The sequence below is a fragment of the Mytilus trossulus genome, chromosome 9 (genome assembly GCF_036588685.1).
Source record: "Mytilus trossulus isolate FHL-02 chromosome 9, PNRI_Mtr1.1.1.hap1, whole genome shotgun sequence".
Classification (NCBI taxonomy): Eukaryota; Metazoa; Mollusca; class Bivalvia; order Mytilida; family Mytilidae; genus Mytilus; species Mytilus trossulus.
This window is the reverse complement of record NC_086381.1, coordinates 8,482,538-8,498,824: the sequence shown is the minus strand read 5'-3', so window position 1 is coordinate 8,498,824 and position 16,287 is coordinate 8,482,538. Positions and strand designations below refer to the sequence as shown.

General features: G+C 30.6%; 1 long non-coding RNA gene across 2 annotated transcripts in view; it reads right to left on the bottom strand.

The window, feature by feature from the left end:
- The window catches only part of LOC134685062 (uncharacterized), an 84,916-nt gene that overhangs the window by 18,064 nt on the left and 50,565 nt on the right, over positions 1-16,287 (bottom strand). The window contains exon 1 of one of the 2 annotated variants that reach the window (XR_010101253.1): positions 8,267-8,531. The exons of the other annotated variant lie outside the window; for it this stretch is intronic. This is a non-coding gene — a long non-coding RNA (uncharacterized LOC134685062). Of the gene's footprint in view, positions 1-8,266; positions 8,532-16,287 lie in introns of those variants that run through there. 2 annotated transcript variants of the gene reach the window in all.

Sequence of the window (16,287 nt, the reverse complement as noted above, 5' to 3'; positions counted from 1 at the left end):
CCTTGAGTCCTAAAATGGATTTTTTTTTTTTTTCAAATATCACTACTTTAAAAATTATTCCAGGGTGAAAATATTATTTTGATGATATTGAGATATATTGAACGTTTAATTCATATATGATGTTGAAATTAGAAAAGATTGGCTAAAAATGTCATATAAAAACTAACAATATCATGGCGAAAACACGAAACACGCTGAAAAGACAAACAAATACTGAGGCAGCAGATCCTCCTTCACATGCGACAAATGACGTTCGAATAATATAGAAAAACAAACGTATTTGAACTTAACAAACTTACTGTGGTGTTTTATTTAACTATTGATGAAGATGAAAATTCCTCAGGTTAGTTCTAAAAATGTCAAGAAATAAAAAGTAACGAAAGACTTGAAAAGAAATGATAAAAGGAAGGAGACGTGTTATGGTATAGACGACTGTATATCTTGTAATTACATGCAATTTCTTTTGTGAAAAATAAGAGACATCAATCCAACGACAAAACCATCAAATGAATGTCTACAAGACAACATTCAACTCAATGGTCTATACAATATGTTAAACGTTAGGTCGCACTGATCTGAAAATTCATGAATAATTTAAACAGAAGCAATCAACAGTGAATAACAGAAGTTATGAAATTTAAACAAATCATCTAGAACATTTCAAATAAAAGGGATAAAAAATGTTTCGTTTGTGGTGTTTTAATTTAAACATTAAATATAGTCACCATTATTGTATAGACATCTTGATTAAGTCATCATCTAGACATTTTAAAATTAAACAAAACATTAAGCTTATATGTTTATGGTATTTGAACTCGAACATAGCAATCCAATTTTAAACTTTCATTCTTTATAAATAAATCTTTATAGATAAGGTATATGTGACCAATTCAGCACATTATCTGGAAAATGCATTTATAGATAAATCAAAACTTCAACTAATTTTTCAGTAGACATTCACTTAAATGAACACAAAATATTGTTATCCAAAATTATGCAATTTTCGTGTATAACTCATCGATCGTTTAATGAAGTTTCCATAAATCAAGACAAGTCTAATTTTGCTTACTGTGCACATAAAACTAGATTTTGATTATCTTAAATGCTTTGTTGGTAGTTATATTTATAAACGGGTTTTACCCCTAAAATATCAATAGATTATGATTCTACAAAAATCATATCTGACTGTATGTAGGTACGTGTACCTTCATTTCACACACACATTGTTCTACCATTCGTCATATTCAGTAATTTTATTCATTTGCTTCTATTCATTTAGTTATTCAAGATACCTGAATTAAAATTTGTATACGCAAGACACGCGTTTCGTCTACATAAGACTCATCAGTGACGCTCAGATCAAAATAGTTATTAAGCCAAACCAAAGTAAAGTTGAAGAGCATTGAGGACCAACATTTGACCAAAATTGTGCCAAATACGGCTAAGTTAATCTATTCCAGGAATAAGCAAATTCTTAGTATTTAAAAACAAAACATACTTTTGTTAACCGGAAATTTATAAAATTACCATATAATTGATATTCATGTCAAAACCGAAGTGCTGACTACTCGGCTGGTGATACTCCCGGGGACGAAACCTCGACCGGCAGTGACACCGACCCAGTTGTGTACATACTATCAAAGGTATAAGATTAATAATTTAATACGCCAGACGCGCGTTTCGTCAACATATATGTACGACTCATCAGTAACGCTCAGACCAAAATAATTATTACGTCATAATACCTAGACATTAAATATCAACCTTTATGATACTCTCATGGTATCATTCATTATATAAACAGTTAACCTCCTGAATCTAATTTTACATTAAAACACCTTGATATATCACGATGAAAATATCAAAGAGAGGCTATATAAAAGCTTCATCAGACCTAATTATGCTATAATATCTTATGAAATACACGTGTAATCTATAAAGGAATAGTAATTTACAATGTAAATGTTGATTTCGTGCAAAATGGAGGCAAACATAGATACCATGATAAAACAAAGTTGTCGTTAATATTAAGTAATCACTTATTCAAGTTTCTCTATTTATACAATATTCGCTTTTTAGAACCGCTAAATTTATATGTAATAGTCAACAAAAAATACAATTATTCTTAGAACACAACATATTAAATTCTAGGTTACGACACATGTTGCTTTAAATCGGAGTTCAGTTTTTTTGTGATTGAACTTTTTTTCGTTAGAAATTCAGTTTTCAAATGTCCGACATGTTTGAAGTGAAAATAAGGAAGTTTATGGGTAATTACCAATATCATGAACTGTGTAGGCAACGAAACAAAAGCAAATATATCTCGGGGAACTTCATGACTTGAATATATAATACGTAGGTTAATGGACAATTGCGGTTGTGTTTAGGACATCAATACGTTTGATTCATTATTTTTTCTCATTTACTTCTACACATGTAGGCTGTTTATAATATATTTAAAACGAATGTAACAATTGTGGTCATTTTTACTGTACTTTTGATTTATCATTTTTTCTCATTCACTTCTGGCTAAGTTAGGAGAATGTTAACAATTATACATTACATTTTGTACATGTTCAGCGATAAAAAAAGGCAGATGCTTTTTTTTATTGAGACTTCGTCAGATTAGCAAAATAAATAAATAGGGTGTTGCTAATAAGTAAATTAAAGATAAAAACGGTATATAATCATTTCCTTGAAGGACTTTCCCAATGTGTGTCACTTTCGAATACTAGTATACAGAATAACGAAAATCAGAGTACTTTTAGCTTTGACTTTAGAAAATATCTAATTGAATTTTCGACCTCTTTCTTTCTATATCTTCCATCTGTTTTACACATAACACTAACCGAAGTTCACAGTCACACAAAAAATAGCAAAAGATAAAAAAATATTTTTCGAGTTGTGGTTCGTCAATGCTTTTCAACTTTGTACTAATTTTGACTTTCTAATTAGTTTGATTTGAGCGTCACTGATGAGTCTTGTGTAGACAAAACGCGCGTGTGGCAGATTAAATAAATAGCCTGGTACTTTTGATAACTATTAGCTTTTTACCCATTTCGTAACCTGTCATATTCCAACCAAAACACCAAAGCTGTTACAATGAACAATGTAGTAAGTTGGCCAAAATCCTTTGTAATGTAAAATGACTTATTAATAATTAAAACCAGACACAACAATTATATGACCAGTACTATTAACGTTCATAATTAACCTATCATAATGCAATACACGATTGATCTCAATCACTCCCCGGCTTCACCGTAAAATGCAAGTAGAGGATATTCTATGCATACGTTATTTTACGTTTACATGAGTGACCGGAAATGGGTTTTCAGTGTTACGAATTATTATTATAGAACGATCTGAAATATGTTCATTTACCAACCAAAAGGTAATCTAAAAGTTGTCGCTAAAATAATAGTTGCACTAAAATACGTTCCTCTCAAAAAATCTCGTCAGGATTTTCCTCTGTCATAACTAAATGTTTGTTCCTTATGGACCTTGGCTTTAGTGACTTGTCTTTGATGTCCACTGTTCGATTATTCACAACCTTAACTTAGACTTGGGGTAATTTATGGTTTGACATAGAAGTGTTAGACGACTAGTAGGAACATATTTGAGTCAATCAATTATTTTTTTGATAATCTGTTTTTTTTTAGTCTTTGTGACCCTTACACCTTAATTCCCCGCCCCCCCCCCCCCTTTTTGAAGTTTCCTTTTAAAATTGTACTCACTTTGTGTTTTTTTTTATATTTTCCAACTCCTATTTCCAGGATATTAAAATTGTTTCTTTCGAACAAAATGCAAATTGATCTTAATACATTGCAGTGGAACAGTTTTTTCTTTATTTATACGATAAATACAATATCTAATGTTTTAGGAATTAACCATCAGTATCACGAAAAATCTAATCGTATATTGTATATTTTCATGTTCTTTTATAAAGGGAGTTCGCTTCTCTGTTTCAAAGTAATTAACTTTTCAAAACACTAGTTTGATAGGGGATAAGTAATGGATTCAAAAGAGCCAAACAATATATAGGTCAATGTGCTTGTTTTTCGAGATATTAGCCATTGAAATTTGGCGGGAAAATATTCTCTCTTGACTCATCATAGCTTTATCATTGACAAGTTAAAGTTCTCAAAAACTATTCAAAAATAATTCAAATTTAATAAGACTTTTACAAATGGCTTATCGTTATACATGCAAAAGATTTATAAAAAGAAAAATAGGCGTCAAAGGGCATTTTTTAAGGCATCAAATGGATTAAACCAGAGGATTCCGAAAATCTTACAAAAAATCCCAAGTATGACAAGCCAGCTCTTTAAACAAGTGACAATTGTAATATTGTTTTAGTAAATGTTCTATGACCAAATATTCATATACAGACTTATATTCCTTTTTTTTCATCAAAATTAATGTTGTAACAGTATAGACGATGACATAGACAAATAATTTAATTATTCGAGTCAATTTACTGCTTGATATCTATTTGAATACAAACATAAATCGTTCATATCCAATTATGAATCATAAATGCATAACCCAGTATTTGTTTGCTGCAATTTCTATACCAATTAAGAAGATTACCTAACTGAATTCTAATTTTGACTTTTGCTTTTTATATTTATACATTTGTAAATTGGTTTTCTTTAATAGTTTTTACAACTGACTGCTTCCGCATACGTTGCTTTATTATTAACAAATCTTTTATACTGAAACTGTTCTATTTTTGCAACCAAAACGCACTGACCGTATAAACGTACACTTTCTATGCAATCACTGGCCGTAAAACGCCTTGCTTGTGACATTGACGATGTTTTCCGTACAGTTTTGTTGATGACGTTATGAAAAATTGCAGATTCGTAGAATTTGTGTTGTCCGCTTTAAATTCACAGTTTAATTTTTCATAATAATCAAATAACAGCGCGGCAAAAAATATTTGTCTAAAATAACGAAATTATTTTGAAATTCGGTTTCTTTTTAGTGATCATTTTGTAAATGACTCATTTCAAACTTTTGATTTGTTGTTTTTAGATGGAATTCCCATTGTCACCAATTCAACGAAAGTTAAAGAATCTAGAAACGCATTATATTTTGATGACTAAATTAAGAACATCTATCTTAAAGACTTCTATTGACGCTTGACGGTTACAAAATATTCTTGTGGAATATCGAAAATGTAATTCCTCTCACGAAAATATAGAGGCGAGTTTTACTAAAAAAAAATTAATAGCAAAGACTCCTTAGCGAGTAGATATCACTTAATATATGAAGTGCCAAAGTAATAAACAGCAACTAGCAGTCATGTTTTCGCATACCAAGGGTAATTTATATGGACAGGTGTCATATTTAATTAGAAAGTTAAATAATTCATTTTGATTAATTAATACCTTATACTATATTATGTTGTGTATAATTTTGTAATTATTTATTCAATTATATTTAATTAATAGATTTAAAAAAAATTGCATTGTTGACATTATATCTGCCAAGTGATAGTGTTATAAAGATTTAACATTGGTTATTTTCATAAAGAAAACATTTGATTAAGATCTTTATTAAAGTGCATTTTACAGTTAAAATATATGTACCTATAATTTTTTTTAAGGTGTAACTTTTGCCTTTACCTAATATCAGACAAGAATGACAAAAGTATATCCACTAATGCAAAAGAAAGCGAAAGATACTAAGTCGACTTCAAACTCTCTAATAGACATAAACTGAAAATGCAATTGAACAAAACAACCAAAAACGATAACCTTATAGACAAACAACACTATACAAAATACACCACATACAGAATCCAAAGACTGAACAAGAAACCAAACAAGAACCGGCACTGATCACAGGAGCTCCAGAAGTGTAGGCAGACTGAAAATTTGGTTTTAATTTGTGCTTTTAGGCATGATAGTAATAACTATTTTTTTATTTAACAAAACGCGAGATGCACTTTGAAAAATGTTTGCGTGTTCTACTGAACGTGTACATCGTAAGCATGCGGTAAGCGAATTGCTGTTCTAGGCAACTGAATATCTGTATGTTAGTAGCTGTTTTCAGTATCTTTCTTTTAATATAAATTAAAATGATTACCAAGACAAATGATAACTCATTTTGCAAAACTTAAAGCAGACTAATTTGCACTTTTTTAATGTTTAATATTAATGATAAATAAAATATTTAATCCGTCTATCCTAAAATAGCCAATCACATGCATTTATGCAAATATATACTTTTAAAACCCTGTATGCAAGAATTTGTTTAGGATATATAAAACGTATCCTATCCATTGACCATTGTGTGTTAAAACTTCATGTATTCCAAGTCGTAAAGCTTGTAAGCTTTCAAATATTTGGCTCTTAATATTCATGGTAAAGGTAAATCTAAAAGAAAAAGCACTGCAAATGAAATTCAAAAGTTTTGTTTTAATTTTTTTTTTTTTTTTTGTAAACTTTCTTCATCCGTATCAGTAGTGAATTTATTAAAAAGAAACTAGCCAATATCTGTTTTGAGCCTCACATTCTCAAAATAAAATAAAAATCATTACATTATAACCAATGACATCCTATGGTACGATGGTAAGGATTCTGCACCGAGTTTTCTTTCCTTTCAAAAATAATATTCAATGAAAACCAGAACGGGAAATGCATTTATACAACTCTAAAATAGCAGTGTGTTTAGAATATACACAAACCTACTAACCAAATTCATATGTGATCATTGCGAAGCTCAATATTTCCTTTACAATATAACGTGATTACAACGCTCAGTTGATTTTTACAGACTTATCTCCCTGTATTGTAATGTACCACTTTAACAAATACATATTTATCGTATCAAGGAACACTGTAATCTTAATGTTCGTGACCAGCTGATTCGAAATAACTCAATTTTACACGCTATTATCAGTTGTTGTACTAAATAAAAGATTTCACATGGTCTCGATTTAACTAGTACACGGGGACGAGATTCGATAAAAATTTCCGAAGAAACCGCATTAGTCTGTCTAATACATTGTCTGTAAGAAATATCTTTGTCTTGAGGGCTTACACTTCTTTCATAATAAAGGCCGAAAAATAACTGCCCAAAAAGTAACAATTTAAGCTACTAGTATTGTCATATACATCAATAATAAGAGCTACAACATAATGAGAAACATATATTTTGTTTCATAACCTCAAATCAAAAGCTGCTGAATTTGGTCAAGCTATAAAGTAACGCCTTGATTTACAAAAATGTTGCCATATATTTGGTAACATTGACATTTCTAAATTTGTTAATTTCGTCATGATTATGAAGTCAGCGCGATCAAAATACTTTCCAATTTGAAGCGTTGAAATTATATTTTCCTTATCTTATATCAATACAAATATCATTTTGAAAGTGTTTAAAGAATATTAATTATAAGAAATTTCTGAAGCCAAACAACAGCTCCAATAATAAATCCTCCTCCCATTCAACACTCAAAAAACAAAATTTATGCTATGACTTAAAATCATATGATTAACCCATATAGAAATCAGTATGAGATATTCATATATGAAACTGTATACGTAGTTTATCAATTAAATTATCATTTCGAGAGTATAACAAGAATACTAAAATTTCTAGCTCTATAAGAGCTCTTATTAGAATCCTATATTTAAGATTGTACTCTAAGTTTATATGTAACTGTACTTGTAATGTTTTTTTTTTTGCAACTGAATACGTAGCTTCATTTATTTAATCCTTCTGTCATTCTTTCCTTGTATTCGTTTTTAATTGCTGTAAAAGCATATAATACTGCAAATAATATAGTGTCTACGGCTAATCAATTGTTAACAATAGTCCGATCGCGATTCTTATTCAAATATGTATTTGAATATTAAATGCAACTCTGTTATGCGCAGTAATTAGCTTAGTACGTATCTTCGTTTGATTTTGGTTTAAACACATTCTTTTGATATCCTTTTTTTTAGAAAAACAAAAAGAACAGTTTCAAAAAGCTGATTAATTTGCTGTTTTATCTGCGTTATTTAGTCAGCAATATCAAATTTTAGGGAATAATATTATAGCTTATATTCTAATAGTTCAGAAATATGACAGTTGTTTTCATTCATTTGAGTTGTTTAAGCTTTTGATATTGTCATTTGACTGCGGACCTTCTGTTTTGAATTTTCAACGGAGTTTGATATTTTTGTTATCTGACTTTTAAAATAACTAACAAAAAATATACTTACTGTCATCTATATCAATTTTGATTAGAAAGTAAAATACGACTTACCTTTACCTAATTCAATAGTATCTGTATTTTCTGGTTCTATATGAAAGTTTTATTCCAAAAGTTTATGTCACAAAAAGTAAGAAAATTTCAATCTTTATAGCATTAATAAAATAAACAAATTTACTAACTTAAAGTTAATGCCACTTTTACTCTTTTAAAGCGTTACTCAATAATCTAGTCCGTTACTACACAAATCCAAACAGAAATTTACATGATAATTCGCTCTTTCGTCAAACTCCCACGACAGAGAGAACCGGATATTGCCAATAGTAATGCGATGTTGATTCCGCGTCTCTTAATGAACAATTACATATTCATACATAATCAACATATAATGATTTTATATGATACAGTCATGAACGTGTTTGGTTAAAAATAAGACCTTAAAATCGAACCACGTAACAAACAAAATAAATAAGTCATCTAATGAGAAGTGTACCATGGATTATTTTTAAAGGCGTACCCGTCATTAAATTCAATAAAATTACCTCTCAATTTGCGGTTAGGCGATTAATTAGATATCAAGTAGAACTGTTTTCTTATACTGACAATTTTCATGACGGGTTTTCTATAGGTATATTTATAATGTCCCGTTGGCGTACTTCTCTTTAAATGCTTTATAGAAAATGCAGCTAGAAAAAGCTTAATCATATCAAGTCGTTCTCAGTAAAAAAAACTCTTGATAATTCATCAACATATGAATAAAACCTCTTTCTTAGAAGCGATACGTTTGGGAAATCAAAAAAAATACCAGTTCTTTATCCCATAATAACTAATATTGAGAAATTGTCTACTTACTACATATCACTTATACAAATTAATTAGAATTATAAGAACGAGTAAGGACTTTTGAAGAAAGAGTCATCGAAGACACATAAACATGCCTCGACTCTTATTATTCTGTGAAAATGTCATGTCATCCGATTGTTGATCATTTTGTATCAATATGTTTTTCGTTTATATTCGTCATGTCAATTGAACTGCTGTGGATATTTTATAACTATGTAACACGAATTGTGTATGATCCGATTGTGTATGATCCATTTCCATTACCACATAGATTTATGTTTAAAAAACAAGTGATTGTTTCAACTTTGACAACAACAAGGCTTTAATCGAGAAAACTATATTGGTATCAATCCATGACACAAAACCAGTTCATTCACAGCAAAAACACACAAACAAATAGCTAAGAAACAGTGCTTTTATTGTTGTTCTTCAAGTCGCACTGAGACCTTTAACACGGAGAAAAAAACTCTCACCTCACTGCAAGTTTACGAGGGCCCCTAGCACCAGCTTGAGCGAAATTCTTTGTAAAAAAAAAAATCTGTGTAACCTTTTAAAGATGTAACACCACTTATAGTTGGTCTGTTAGTTTGGTTGTTGATTGTTGGTTGATCAACGCACTGTGACGAATTTAATAGTCATGTTCAGAACTAGTCCAAAATTTCAGAAGATTCTGTATTCTGTAACGTTGGTTCATTAGGTTTAAGGGCAGTGAATTTAGACTGAGGGTTTGTTAGATAAAAGCGTGATTATTTTCTAATAATAGGTCACAGACCCACAATTTACCAAGGTGTTCTCGTATTGATTCTTAAACTAGATTTGTTGCACCCTCTAGATACATGAATATATGATATGTTGCGTCATCAACTGATCCTGCATCTGTATTAATGCCAATTCAAATATACTCCTCTGAAATCTCTTGCATATTGTTCATGAAAATTATGGGTGTAAAAACTAAAATAACAAAAATTACGAACTCCGAGAAAACTTATAAAATAATGTACCATTGTCTTATGCATGTTATGTACGAATGCTTTTACCTATGTACGCTTTATATTTTCTGGTTTAATTATACAGTATACAAGTATTTGTTTAAGGGTTATACTCAATTTAACGTTTTAAAAACAAAAATTATTATGATTATGATTATTCTCCATTTTCTACGTTTAAAAGACAATTATTTATGATGAATTTATTTAGATGAAAAATATTCGAACGCTTAATAAAAAAAAGTTATGGAGGCCATAACTTTTTTTTTCTATAAGTTTCAATATTTAGTGTATAGAATGATTTTAAAAAGGTAAAATCACAAAAGAATCCGAACGCCGAGGAAAATTCAAATTGGAAAGTCCCCAACCAAATATCAAAATCAAAAGCTAAAAAACATCACATGGTAACTATGTTCTTATCCCTGACTTTTCTGTGTGTGTTACATTTTAACGTTGTTTTTCCGTTGTGTCGTTTGTTTTCTCTTGTGTTTGAGTGTAGATTCACATTACTATCAGACGTGTCACGGTACTGTTCTATCCCAAATTCGTGTGTTTGGTTTTGATATTATATTTGTTATTCTCATCGGATTTTGTCTAATGCTTAGTCCGTTTCTGTGTGTGTTACATTTTTATGTTGTGTCGTTGTTCTCCTCTTATGTTTATTGCGTATCCCTCAGTTTTAGTTTGTTACCCCGATTTTGTTTTTGTCCATGGATTTACGAGTTTTGAACAGCGGTATACTACTGTTGCCTTTTTTTGGTACAGGCATTTTCTTGAGTAGAAAATGGTGAATAACACCTTGTTGTATAACTAGTTAAACCTCTCACTTGTATGAATGATAAAATTTTAATTTATTGACAACAATGTGTGAACAAAACAAAGACATCGTTGGTAAACATGTCAAAACTATTGGTAGCAGTAAAATATGCCGCATCAAAAAATTCTCATGTTTAGTACTTTAGAATGCAGCATGAAGTATTTTATATAACAAACAAACATATATTTTATGTTAAGCGAATTTCAAATTTGCATGTTTAGATCATGAAAGTCAAATATGTTAATTGAATCATATTATACTATTAAATAAAACTAAATACTGGCAATCATTTTAATAGATGTTCATTACTATTATTAATAAGATAAATCACTTCAATTATATCGTTGTCAAAAGTAATTTTTGATAACTTCCTTTTTAAGAGACAAAATTTCATGACGCGTCATCCATGAAAGATTGTCCCCGTATTCAAAAATGTAACTTTAGATTATCTTCCTTTAACGAGACAAAAGTCCAAAAGTTTCAAACTATTGACACATACATGTATAATTGTCTGGAGGGGAAATGTTTCATAGGACAACAATTGGCTGTACATTTACACCGACATGCAGTTTTAGCATGTATACCATGCCCTTGACGTTGAAATATGAAAAGAACAAACTGCTGTGACCAAAAGCGATTAATCAACACGCATTTCTCGGAATTAAACTATATTTTTCATATTGCATACATCTAGACTAGGTCGGAAACATTTTGATCTTTCTGTTTATTATGGCGCCATCCGCAAAGCAAGTGAATATTTAAGTGATATATATGAATGGCGATTTGGATTTTTCACGGCATAGTCAATCCATAAAAAGGCTGTTCGACATAAGAGCTATCTCGGTCCAGTCCATATTCTTAATTGAGATTTCATTTAACAATACATGTGTCTTTTTGTATATGATTAAAGAGAAACGTAGCAACTTATTGACATCATAATGTAAAAGAAAACCAAAAAAGGCAACAACAAAATGAAAACGGCAATTTAAATAAGTTTAAAAACTATCGAAAAACACTCTGATTATGAAGACGTCTACACAAATATTAAATATATTCTACTAGTAATTTTAACTATAATTGTGAATGGAATCTCGAACGAAAATATATAGGAACACAAACAATATTAAACAAACCTTCCAAAAACCCAAATTGTATATGTAAATTGAAAAACCAATTTCAACGCCATGACGTTACGAAATAACCCAAGACATTCATTTATGCTGTTTAAAAGTATTGATGTACATACTTCTGCGCATCATTTCTTCTTTTTGGGGAGTTGGAGTGGTAACTCTTAAAAAATCAGAAAAATAAATTACTTCTTTAATTTCAAATCATAATTCAAAGGAACAGTCAAACTCATAAATCTAAAATTAACTGACAACGCCATGACTAAAAATGAAAAAGACAAACAATCAAACAATAGTAATAGTACACATGCCACAACATTGAAAACTAAACAATAAACAACACGAACCCCACCAAAAACTAGGGGTGATCTCAGGTGCTCCGGAAGGGTAAGCCGATCATGCTCCACATGTGGCATCCGTCGTGTTGCTTATGTGATAAAAAAAATCCGGTAAATAGTCTTAATTCGGTAGGTCATATTCACGAAATGGAGGGGAGTTGTATTGACGACGTAAGGAACATATCCGATATCATTTGTGAAACGGTTATTCCATAACGGTCAACCAATTCGTGATGACGTCCGTAAAATTAACGAAGGAATAATCAACTTCCTCATTTGGAACTCTTGGTTTAATAGCTTCCTTGTGACCCTCTATCACGAAAATCATGATAGGAAATGCAAGCACAGGGAATATCGTATCAATTGGGAGATATATACCCCGTATGTAGGTGCTGCTGGAATGTTGCTACTTAAAAATGGAAAGTTCACAATTAGAAAGCTGAAATCATCTCTTTTGTCGTAAAGTTTTGTTTTCAATCGACCCTCATTGTCAATTTCTATATGTAGGTCAATATATGAGGCAGACTTAACTGTATCTGTAGTATACTTTATCTGTAGTTTTATGGGATAGATGCGTTCCACATAGTCACGAAATTTTGAATTATTTAGTGAAAGAACATTATCTATATAGCGGAAAGTAGAGTTAAAGGATATTGCTTACTTCTTATCTTTTTTCCTAAGAAGTTCCTGCATGAAGTCCGCCTAATAATAATAAAGAAACACGTCGGCAAGTAGAGGGGCACAGTTTGTTCCCATTTGAAAGCCGACAGTCTGTTGAAAAACACGTCCTCCGAACGTAACTAATATGTTATCAATCAAGAAATCAATCATCTTGATAATATCAGTTTCAGAGATTTTTTTTCTTTGAATCAGAGTGATCCTTTACAAAGTAGGATTTATCCCTCCCTTAGACAAGATACTTGTATATTCTTTGGCCATGCTTTTTGATGAAGCAAAGCAATACCAACTTTTTCAATTTGGCATTTGTTCGGAATGTGGAATACTTGTGTGAAGAGTAGACAAATCAAATGTTTTAATACTGTTACAAGATGAAAGAGAGTAAGATAGTATGTACTCTAAAAGATCTTTGGAATTTTTAAGTATCCACATCTGATTCACACCATCTCTAGAATAGGCAGTTTCACAATAACTTTGAAGCCCGTCTTTGATTGCTGATAAAATAGATGTTAATAATTTAGAAAGAGGTTTCGTGGAGCACTTGGAAGACCCAGAAATAAACCGTTGTTTGTAAGGACACTTATGTAGTTAAGGTATCCAATACAGTGATGGAAGATCCAGTCTTTCATCTTTGGATTTAATTCCAAAAGAACATAGAACATACCTATATCCAGGATTTCCTCTTTGGTAAGTGTCGTGAGGGTGTATGTTGAGTTTCCAAGTGAATTGCCAATAACTTATTCGTTTATCAAGCAGTTAATGTAATGAGTTTTACACACAAAAACGATGTTGTTTTGGGGCTTTATCTGCGGGGACAACAACATATTTGTCATGGAGGTAGGATAGGTGTTTTGCAATATTTGGGTCTTTAAAGATAGATGTAGCATGGGCATTGATAGTTTCTTAATTCTGATTTGTATCAACGACCTCACTGTCTAAATTCATTTGGAAAGAGTGTCTACTTCTTCCTTCTCGCGTTTAGCCTATTGCCTGGCATAATCCTCTACTGAATCGATCAACATTTTAAAGTTGTATTTCCAATTGTACAGTATTCACCAAGTTTTAAAGTTGTATTTCCAGTTGAAACAGTTTTCACCTTCAAGGTTTTGCCTCTATGAAAATAATTGATTTAGATCTTAGTATAAATAATGCCAAGTTAAGATATGATTTATCCTCTTTCAACTTACACATGTTACATTAATTTTTCGAACTCCATTTAACTATAAAGTACATTTAGAAAAATACGTCAAAACCATTGACTGGTGAACTTTTAATCAATCTTCTGATAGAAAAAAAAACATATATGAAACGTCATGACAAAAGTCAAGTTTAATACAAAAACTTTCAAATATCCAAAAAAATCCAAGAAAGAAATTCTTATACGTGCATTCCTTTATTCGTCCCTTTTGATTAATCAAGATCCAACTTACCGCATTAACAATGCTGACAGAGTTAATAATATACATGTTTATCATAACTGATACCGAAACCGTAACCAAATATAGTAGTAAGATAAATGCTAAATGTTTATAATGTTGATTTACTCAATCCTTTTATTTCATTTTATTGTTTGAAAAAAATTGAATACACTAGATGGAGTATAACATCAATTCAACAATTAATATGTGTCTATAAAAAGCAAAGTTGAACTCAACGGGAATTAAAATATTCGAAAGCAAGTAATCTATAATTAAGATTTGGATATAATTTTATTAATGATGTACATTAATAATGAAACAAGATTCGTTGAAGAAAAAAATTGTACATAGTTCTACAATATGTACAATTTCGCTTCAAATATATATAAAGAAAACCTTTAATTTACAAATGAACGAAAACAAATAATTATGTAGGCAAACATTTTTATATCAGTACAATTGCATAACTACTGTTAATCTGTATCAGAAGAGGGTAGAGTGCTTTCGGCAAAATTACTTTCTACAGTTTGTTATACATTTTTATGTTTTCTCTCACCATTTCAATTTGTTTTTGTTTTTCAATTTGATTGTCCCTATTCATGTGCTAGGTTCCTCAATAATCATCCTGAATTACTTCAAAATTTTAATTGTTATCAAGAAATTAAAAACTGACTTTTACTCATTTGTGATGGATATACTATTTACAGCAGCCTTTTATATTTTCCAAAGTATTGCTTATTATCTTTTTGTTATTGGTAATTGTAAGTTTATTTCATAAAACTATCCATGAAAAATGGTCCATTGTTCATTGAGCTTTCCGATCAATAATAACATAGCCTTCAGCTACAGAATGGGAATCTACGAAGAGTGATTGGCCAGAATTGAAAGAAGCAGTTGGATTTATACATGGATAATCCCATAAAATAAATCGTCCAACCAAAAAATCAGGCATGTTTTCATTATGGACATCGTCGGATACGCTATATTTTTGTGATTTTACTTTTTTCATACACAAGTCATAATAATAAATACAATATTTATAGAGCGCATTATATAATGACAAAAATTACTCTAAGCGCTTCACATTAAAAAATATATAAAATACAAAAATACATAAATCATAGATTACAAAGCACTATCTTAAAAGAATTAAACAAGCAAATAAAAATTTATAAGATACTTATAAAAGAAATAAAAATGCATGTACTCTAAAATATATAAAACTGTCTAAAACTAATGCAGTCAATTAAAAGTATATAAAAACTACAAGAAATCCTTAAAAGCAGTCCGAAATAAATGAGTCTTGAGTTGCTTTTTAAAAACATCTAAGGAATTTACACTCCGTAAAGACGGTGGCAAATTGTTCCAGAGTGTAGGCGCAGCCTTGTTAAAACGCCTCTCACCGTAGCTTTTCGTTCGAACGTCATTTGGAGGATGAAGGAGCATACTATTTTCCGACCTGAGGGATCTACTTGGCTTGTATGGCGTAATTAAATTTTGAAGGTAACTCGGAGCCTTGCCATGCTGTGCTTTGTACACATATAAAATAAGTTTGTATTGGCAACGGTAATGTATGGGTAGCCAGTGTAACGAAATTAAAACAGGTGTAATTGAGTCAAATTTCCTTTTTCGTGTTATCAAACGTGCTGCTGTGTTTTGTACCCGCTGCAATTTACTGATAATGTTGGTGTTAGTACCGTACAACAATGCATTGCCATAGTCCAGCCTTGATGTTACTAGGGAGCATACTAGTGTTTTACAGGCTTCAACAGAAATAAGAGATCGAATTCTACCAATATTCCGAATTTGGTAAAAACAGGCCTTAGTGATCGCACTGGCTTGATGTTCCATACTGATGGTTTTATCAA